General features: G+C 42.8%; 1 long non-coding RNA gene across 1 annotated transcript in view; it reads right to left on the reverse strand.

Annotated features, from left to right (window-relative positions):
- Positions 1-1,420: 1,420 nt before the first annotated feature.
- The window catches only part of LOC116510573, a 108,289-nt gene continuing 100,427 nt past the window's right edge, over positions 1,421-9,282 (reverse strand). Inside the window, exon 3 of the long non-coding RNA XR_004255655.1 lies at positions 1,421-1,492. This is a non-coding gene — a long non-coding RNA (uncharacterized LOC116510573). The remainder of the gene's footprint in view (positions 1,493-9,282) is intronic.

Consider the following 9,282-nt stretch of genomic DNA (forward strand, 5'->3'; position numbering starts at 1 on the left):
CAACCCATTTCCTGCATATAATATTTTGGTCATGGAAATAAATCAGACAACTTTACAATAGACTGTTTTAGAAATCAAAATTTATACACCTCCAATTTGGCCCTTTGAAACTTCCTACTTTGGACCAGAGGTTCAACTGCTTCACACTAATCAAGTAACCAAAATTCAAACTTCAGCTTTTCAGAACACATTTTTAAGTGGGTTGCACAGCATATTGACATATCGGTGATAATACTTCAACCAACTCTTATTTGTGTTAACAGAGCCATAAATCACACTCAACTAAATAAGACATTAAATGCACTGCATGCACAAATTTGCAGCTGCAGCCTGAGATTGGAAATGGGCCATCTGAACTACACATAAACAAAAATATAGAGAATCACAAGAGGAAAAAAGCTATTCTTTCCCTGTGAACTTATGCTAGCCATCATCAGCAAAACATTTAACGGTTTTATTCCAATTCTATTCTGGTGGTCCTTGTTTAACAACCACTTTTTTGGTGACTATTCAAATATACAATGTCACCAGAAGTGTGCATCACATATTGTAACAATTGGTTCACCCAGAACCAAAAATGTGTGCACGCTATGTGCATGCATGCGTGAGGCATCAAAAAACCAGTGATTATATATGATGTGATAGTGCCAGGGTGGGTGGGTGAGGCCAGCCGCTGGTCGGAACTACTGGTTCATCTGAACTGGTTCGAACCGCCAAAAACCCACAACTGAATGTTGCTGAAGTATAAGTATAATCTTTATTGTTATTGTACTTAAATACAACTGGTAAAATTGGTAGTAGCGGTTTGCTTGGACTTGTATTTTGGTCCTTGTAACATACCCACGTAATCACCATCTGTGGCCTACTCTGCTGGATTCCTTCTATCAAAATCAATGGGGAAGCCAGCAGGAAGTCGAAAGTCTTCACTTAATAACTCATGTGATGGTCGGACGTCACAGTTACATGAGGTCTTCACTTAATAATTCACACGGTCCTTGCTTAATGACAGCAACCAGGGCTGCCAGAATTGCTGTCATTAAGTGGCATGGTCCTAAGGTGTTTTTTTTTTTCCAATTTACAACTGTGCCGCTTAAAGACAGAGTTTCCGATTCGTGTTGTTAAACAAGAACTGCCAGTAGTGACAACTAGCAAACTAATATTCTGCAGATCGCACGCTTACAAAGAGTTAGGAAAACTCACAGCCATAGCAAAATTGCTAAAGCTAAATTACAGACGGGATCTATGCAGATTGGTGTGGGTCAGGCCACCCTCCATTGGGGGTGGGGAGGCTTCTTTGAGAGCATTTTTTAAATTTTATTTTATTCCTAGGCCCTTGTGTCTATTTCTAGCATAGGCCCGTTTCCATCTTTCTTTCAAATCATCACACCAGAGAAAAATGAAATGAAATGTTCTCACTTACAGAATGTTGAATAGGCAGCCATCCAGGCGATTCGACTGAACATTTGTGGGCAGGACATCGTGTGTGACTTTGCTGCAAACAAATAAAAGACAAGCTTGTGTAAAATTTTCTATGCACTCTAAGAATGACTTACCTCAGGGGTGTCAAACTCGATTTCATTGAGGGCCGCATCAGGGTTGTGTTTGACCTCAAATAGGCTGGGGTGGGCGTGGCCAGCTTGACCTCACTCATATCAGGGACGCCTGTAGTGGCCCGAGTGCTCTGCCAGCTAAAGCAGGCTCCCGAGCTCCATTTTTGGCTGCAACGGCCTCCTGCAACCCTCTGCCAGTGAAAATGGAGCTTGGGAGAGCCGCATGCAGCCCTCCTGAACTCTGTTTTCACTGGCAGAGGCACCGTGGGCCGGTCGTCCACTGTTTCCAGGGTGGCCCAGATCTAAGACATCTGTGGGCCAAATCCTGCCCATGGGCCTTCAGTTTGTTACCCCTTACTTACATCCTGTCAACGCCCAACGTTGTCATTGTGAGAGAAGGAGGGGGAGTGCATTCCACACATAATACTGTTGACTGTAGTAATCTGATCTCAGATTACTACAGCAGGCTTGGGAGGGGTACATCTCATTGGGGAAATGTGATTTATGACACAGGCTGAGGGGAGGGAAGGAACAGGGTTAAAGTTCAGCTATAACTCAAACAAAGCATAGACTTGACTGCGAAAAGATCTTGCCTAGGATGATGCTCCTAATAAGTGGCTGGTTTTGTATTGAAACTTGATTCGATACTCATGAATCAATTAGGGCATTTTTAGGAAACCTTACAGATCCATTCATTTAATGACTGTTCAAAATTACAATGGCACTGAAAAAAATGTCTTATGGCTGTTTTTCACCTGTATTGCAGCATCCCCATAGTCATATGATCAAAATTCATGTTTGGTAACTGGTTCATCTTTATCACAATTGCATTCTCCCGGAGTCATGCGATCGTCTTTTGTGACCTTCTGACAAGCGACGTCAACAAGGACTTTGCAAAAGGGGTTCCTAACTTAGCAACTGCAGTGATTTACTCAACCACGGTGGCAAGAAAGGTCGTAAAATGGGGCAAAACTCACTCCACTACTGTTCTCGTTTAGCAACAGAAATTTTCGCCGCCGTGGTTAAGTGAATCACTGCAGTTTTTACATTAGTAACAAGGTTGTTAAGTGAATCTGGCTTCCCCGTTGACTTTGCTTATTCAAAGGTCGCAAAAGGGACCCAGGGACACTGCAACTGTCATTAGCACAAGTCAGTTGCCAAGCAATTGAAGTTTGACCAAGTGACCATGGGGAATGCTGCAAGAGTCGTAAGTGTGGAAAACCATCGTTGGTTTTTCACACTTTGAATGGTCACTAAATGAACGGTTGTAAGTCGGGGACTACCTGTAGTCCATTTAAACAAAACTTTGCTAGTAAGAGGAAATCAGGAGCTTGTGTGATGGGAGGAGCTCAAGAATGTCATTAGATAATCAACAACCATTTCTAGGACTTTTCAACATATCTGAGACTATTCTGGTTCAGTGCTGTCTATTCAGACTGGAAACGGCTTTTGATTATCTATCAAAATAACAGAATAACAGAGTTGGAAGGGACCGTGTAGGTCATCTAGTCCACCACCCCCTGCCCAAGCAGGAGACCCTACACCATTTCTGACCAATGGCTGTCCAGTCTCTTCTTGAAAGCATCCAGTGATGAAGCTCCCACAACTTCTGAAGGCAAGTTGTTCATTAGTTGATTGATTTAGAAAAGTTCTCCTTATTTCCAGGTTGAATCTCTCCTTGTTCAGTTTCCATCCATTATTCCTTGTCTGCCCCCCACCCCACTCCCCAATCTATCAGTTTAGGATGTCTATGAAGATTCTCAATCATCCAAGTCATGGTTGTCCCAGAAGTGATTTTCAAAAAAAGGCAATTGGCCTTTCTTGGGGCGGGGAGGGGTATTTATTTATTTTTTTGCTTGAAGACATTTCATTTTTTCATCCCAGAAGCTGAAGAACTGAAGAAGCTTCTTGGACAGGAAGTGAAACCTCTTCAAGGTGAAAAGAAACCAAGAAAATCCAGTTGTCTTTTGAAAAAAAACCTTGGGACTTTCAGGTTAGGATGTCTCCAGGTGGCAGCTTCTCTATATGATAACCCTAGTTTAGGAGTGTCCTCTGCTAAGGTCAAGAAATACCACATTTTATTTTGTTTTGTTTTAATCAATGTGCACCACTTCATCCTTGTTTACCTGGAACAGCACTTGCCCCTTTGAAGCCCATCCTCCCCAGTTTGGCAGGATCCTTTTAGTCATTTACTTTATCGACAGGAGCAATTTGGTATCCTCGCCAAACACAACCATCTCACCGTTAATTCTAACTCCAGATCATTTATCAACAAATTAAAATGCACCAACCCCGCTATGTGTATCTCATCTCTTTTCAGAATTATCCCTTTTGTCTGTTCTCTCTGTTTTCTATTTTTTTAGCCCGTTGCCAATCCTTGAGAGCATCTTTCCCCCTTATCTCACAGCAGCTGAGTTGCCCAAAGGCTTTTGATGAGAGATTTTATCAAAGACTTTTCAAACTCTCCATGCATAGAATATCTATCGGGATCGTTCTTGCTCAAAGAAAAGTCCCAGATGCCAAAACACGGGAGCCTCCAAGTAGCCGTATCCAAATTCAGCCTAGAAATCACATCGCTATCCTGCCTGTTTAGGTTGCTGCTGATGAAGTGCTCGAAAGCTTTGCCAAGCTATTGATATTACAGGTAGTCCTTGAGTTATGACCACACTTGACCCCAAAATTTCTGTGGCTAAGCGAGTGAACTTTGCCCCATTTTACAACCTTCCTTGCCCCGGTTGTTAAGTGAATCACTGCAGTTAGAATAGAATAGAATTCTTTATTGGCCAAGTGTGATTGGACACAAAAGGAATTTGTCCTTGGTGCATATGCTCTCACTGTACATAAAAAGACAAGATAGATTCGCCAAGAGTCATAAGGTACAATGCTTAATGATAGTCATAAGGTACAAATAAGCAATCAGGAAACAATCAATATCCATATAAATAGAGTGGAATATAGAATAGAATTTAATACTAGAGTAGAATAGAAGATAATAGAAAATGGAATGGAATAGAGGAGAGATAGAAGAGAAGAGAGGAGAGGAATAGAATGGAATGGAATGGAATAGAATAGAATAGAATAGAAAATATAATGGAATGGAATAGAAAAGAAAAGCATAAAGCATAAAGCATAAAGCATAAAGCATAAAGCATAAAGCATAAAGCATAAAGCATAAAGCATAAAGCATAAAGCATAAAGCATAAAGCATAAAGCATAAAGCATAAAGCATAAAGCATAAAGCATAGAATGGAATGGAATAGAATAGAAAAGAATATAGAATAGGATAAGATAGGATAGGATAGGGTAGGGTAGGGTAGGGTAGGGTAGGGTAGGATAGGATAGGAATTCTTTATTGGACAAGTGTGATTGGACACACAAGGAATTTGTCTGGTGCACATGCTCTTGGTGTGCATAAAAAAACAAGATACATTCGTTGAGAACCATAAGGTACAACACAGTGATAGTCACAGGGTACAAATAAGCAATCAGGAAACAATCAATATAAATCAGAAGGATGCAAGCAGCAAAATTACAGTCCTGCAGTCATAAATGGGAGGAGATAGGTGATAGGAACGATGACAACACTAATAGTAATAGTAATGCTGCCTTAGGAATAGTTTGACAGTGTTGAGGGAATTATTTGTTTAGCAGAGTTACGGTGTTTGGGGAAAAAAAACGTTCTTGTGTCTAGTTGTCTTGGTGTGCAGTGCCCTATAACGTCGTTTTGAGGGTAGGAATTGAAACAATTGATGTCCAGCATGCGAGGGATCTGTAGATATTTTCACAGCCCTTTTTGACTCGTGCAGTGTGCAGGTCCTCAATGGAAGGCAGGTTGGCCGTAATTGTTTTTTCTGCAGTTAATTAGTAACACAGCTGTTATGTGAATCTGGCTTCCCCGTGAACTTGGCTTATCAAAAGTTCACAAAAATGGATCAAATAATGCCGGGACACTGCAACCATCATAACTATGCCAAGCGTTTGAATTTTGATGAAGGAGGCTGTAACAGTCATAAAGGTGAAAAACGGTCAAAAGTCACTTTTTTCAATGTCATTGCAACTTTGAACAGTCACTAAATGAACTATTGTTACGTTGAGGACTACCTGTAGTCCTGAATTCTCCTTTTCAATATAAGACACATGTGTGCAAAGCCATGGCATAGAACCCATGGCACGCGTGCCCAAAGTAGCATGCGAAGCCATGCCGCCTGGCAGGCACAGCCTTGCCTTTTTGCCTTTTGGGTTTCTGGTGTGTGTGACAATCAGCTGCACTTTGTGTGCGTGGCAGTGCCGAAACCTGGTGTACCCATGCGCGCCGGCCAGCTGATTGTCAGGTGTGCATGTGGGCCAGAACCTGGACATTAGGCTTTTTCCGGCGCATGATCCCTTCGCGTACCCAACAGGAGCGAAAACCAGCCTGCGCATGCCCGGCAACTAGCTGATTGTCAGGCGCGCATGCACGCTAGAACCCGGAGATTTGGCTTTTCTGGAGTGTGACTGTGATGACCACCTGCGCGCATGATGTTTTTGCGCAAGCTTTTTAGCATTTGGTGCCGTAGAGATCCGGACCCTTACCACTCTCCCGGCCTTCCGTAAAGCCACCAAGACCTGGCTGTTCTGGCAGGCCTGGGGCTGTTGATCAATATCCAGCCCCACTTAGACAGAATGGATGATGTGTAATTTTAATAATTGTATCTTTTATCTTAAATTTTTTAATGTTTTTTTTATCTTGTCTGTAAGCCGCCCAGAGTCCCAAGGGAGTGGGCGGCATACAAATTTTATTAAATTGAAATTGAAATTGCCATCGCTGCCATAAAAATATAATAACAGGGAAAATACTGTCTCCATTTGAAGTTTTATTCTGTGTTATCCCTGCAGCTCATTAGAGTGGGATCAGTGAGGTTTAGGTTTATTGGACTTCTATGCCGCCCTTCTCCCAAAGGACTCAGGGCGGCGTACAACATAAAAACACACATTACAAAAGTTAAAAGAAAGATTAAATAGAATATCCAAAAAACCCAATAGACATTTACAGTGAGATTTAGAAATTAAATTAAAATTAACCATTAAAATTAATAATTCATTTTATTCAGGCCAGGCCGGCTTGCTGGAAAAGCAAACTTTTTAGGGCGCGCCGGAAGGACCGGAGGTCGGGGATTATACGAAGCTCCGGGGGCAGCTCATTCCAGAGGGAAGGCGTTCCCACAGAGAAGGCTCTCCCCCTGGGGGTCGCCAGCCGACACTGCCTGGCCAACGGCACCCTGAGGAGGCCAACTCTGTGGGATCGTACTGGACGGTGGGAGGCTACCGGTGGCAGTAGGTGGTCTCGCAGGTACCCTGGGCCTAAGCCATGGAGCGCTTTAAAGGTCATAATTAACACCTTGAATCGCACGCGGAAAACAACCGGCCACCAGTGCAAGCCGCCTAAAAGGGGTGTAACATGGCAGCACCTAGGTACCCCCATGACAACCCGCATGGCCGCATTCTGGACTAGCTGAAGCCTCGGGATGCTCTTCAAGGGCAGCCCCATGTAGAGAGTGTTACAGTAGTCCAGGAGAGAAAGGACGAGGGCGTGAGTGACTGTGCACAGGGCATCCCGATCCAGGAAGGGGCGCAACTGGTGTACAAGGCAAACCTAAGTAAGAATCTAAAAGAATGAAACATAATTTAATATCCAGCTTCCTGTTGATAGAACACATTTCTACACTATAAAGGACAACACGAACATTTCCTTGCTGTTCATTGCAACCTAATTGTATTTATCTGAAGACAATGAACCAGCTGAAATTAATAAAATCACAGGCAATTCCATAATTGAATTGTGAAAGCTCAAGATGATTGAGCTCTGTTTTCTAATTACGCCATAAACAACCCTGGGTGATCAAAGAGATAGGAAATTAATATTCTACACCAAGGCTGGGCTCCAACTTCTGGTGTTTAGCAGGAAGATCTTCGATGCAACATGGAGGGCAAATAATAGATCTGAATTTATCGCGAGACCCCAAGAGGCTTAGCCTTAGCTTCTCGTTCTCAATTAGCACCAATGTTAATTACACGCCAGCAAGTCAAGTTCAACCTCTAATGACACATGCTCCCCATTGTATTACTGCCTAAATTATATTGTTGAGATAAAGAGAGCATGGTAGTAAACAGGAATATTTTATGTAGGATTGGAAATGTGTCCGCTGTGATTCCCAGTTCACAGATCTTGGCATCCTAACTCTCTACTTTCCCAGCTTGAAATATGACCTTTACGAAAGGATGCCGAATGGTCTTAAATTCTGTGTTTCTTTCACTTGGTAGAAAAATGTCCACGATTGAAAAACTACAAACATATCTTCAAATATTGACTATAATAGTCCTCAACTACCAAAGTCAATGGGGGAAGCTGGTTTTGTTTAAGGACCGTCTGTTCCACTTAACACCTGCAGTGATGCACTTAATAACGGTGGCAAAAAAAGGATTACAAAATTGGGCATCACTCAGCGAACCAATATCTTGCTTAGCAACAGATATTCTGGTGTCAGCTCTGGACGTAAGTTGAGGACTACCTATAATAAAAGAGACATCGTACAGGTGATGGTGTTAGTTGCGGAGTCGTGTCCGACCCATCGCAACCCCATGGACAACGTTCCTCCAGACCTTCCTGTCCTTTACCATCCTCTGGAGTCCATTGAAGCTCACGCCGTTTCGGTGACTCCATCCATCCACCTCATTCTCTGTCGTCCTCTTCTTCTTTTGCCCTCCATCGTTCCCAGCATGAGGCTCTTCTCCAGAGAGTCCATATAGGTAGTCCTTGATTTACAGCTGTATCTCAGATATGGTGGAAAAGTCCTAGAAATACTTGGACTCTGCTGATTATCTAATGACATATCTTGAGCTCCTACCTTCACACAACCTCCTGATTCCCTCTCGCTAGCAAAAATGTTGTTTAAATGGAGTACAGGTAGTCCTTGACCTACAACCATTCATTTAGCGACTGTTTGAAGTTACGACACTGAAAAAAGCGACTAATGACAGTTTTCACAACCATTTCAGAATCCGCACCAGAGGTGGTATTTAACGGTTCGTCCCGGTTCGCGCAAAGCAGTAGTGGCGGTGGTGGGAGGCTCCACCCACCCACCCAGACGTCATCACAGATGATCTGCGCATGCGCAGAAGCACCCTGCGCACACGCCCCCCAGTTCCAAACCAATAGCGAAGATGATAGCATTTCATGCCTGATCCGCATGGACACATGATCGAATTTTGAACACCTGGCAAGTGACTCATATTTATAATGTGTGATCACTGTGTCCCGGGATCCTGTGATCATTTTTTGCGACCTTCTGATAAGAAAAAATCAGTAGGGAAATCAGATTCATCTTTTCATCTCAAAATAATGCAACGGGACACCAGTTTTCATGCTTTTTGTGGGACCAGAACTAACATGGATACGGCACACTTTTTCAGTACAACACGTGAAGAAACAACTCATTGAAAAGCAACCTTTCAGACAATGAACGCTCCAAGAAATGTTGAATAGGGTTGGCTCTTGCTTTCTACATTTTGCATCTTAACCTCTAAAGTTTCTTAAAGTAAGACACGAGCAAAGACCACTGGGCTCTCAAAAGGCTGTTCTAAACATGAGGTTCTGGAAAATGTCTGTAATTTCACTCAAGATATTACGTGGAGATTCTCAGTCATCCAGGTGACGGTTGTGTCAAAAGTGCTTTTTCCGTCCAGTTGCCTTTTG

This window comes from Thamnophis elegans, chromosome 6 (genome assembly GCF_009769535.1).
Source record: "Thamnophis elegans isolate rThaEle1 chromosome 6, rThaEle1.pri, whole genome shotgun sequence".
Classification (NCBI taxonomy): domain Eukaryota; kingdom Metazoa; phylum Chordata; class Lepidosauria; order Squamata; family Colubridae; genus Thamnophis; species Thamnophis elegans.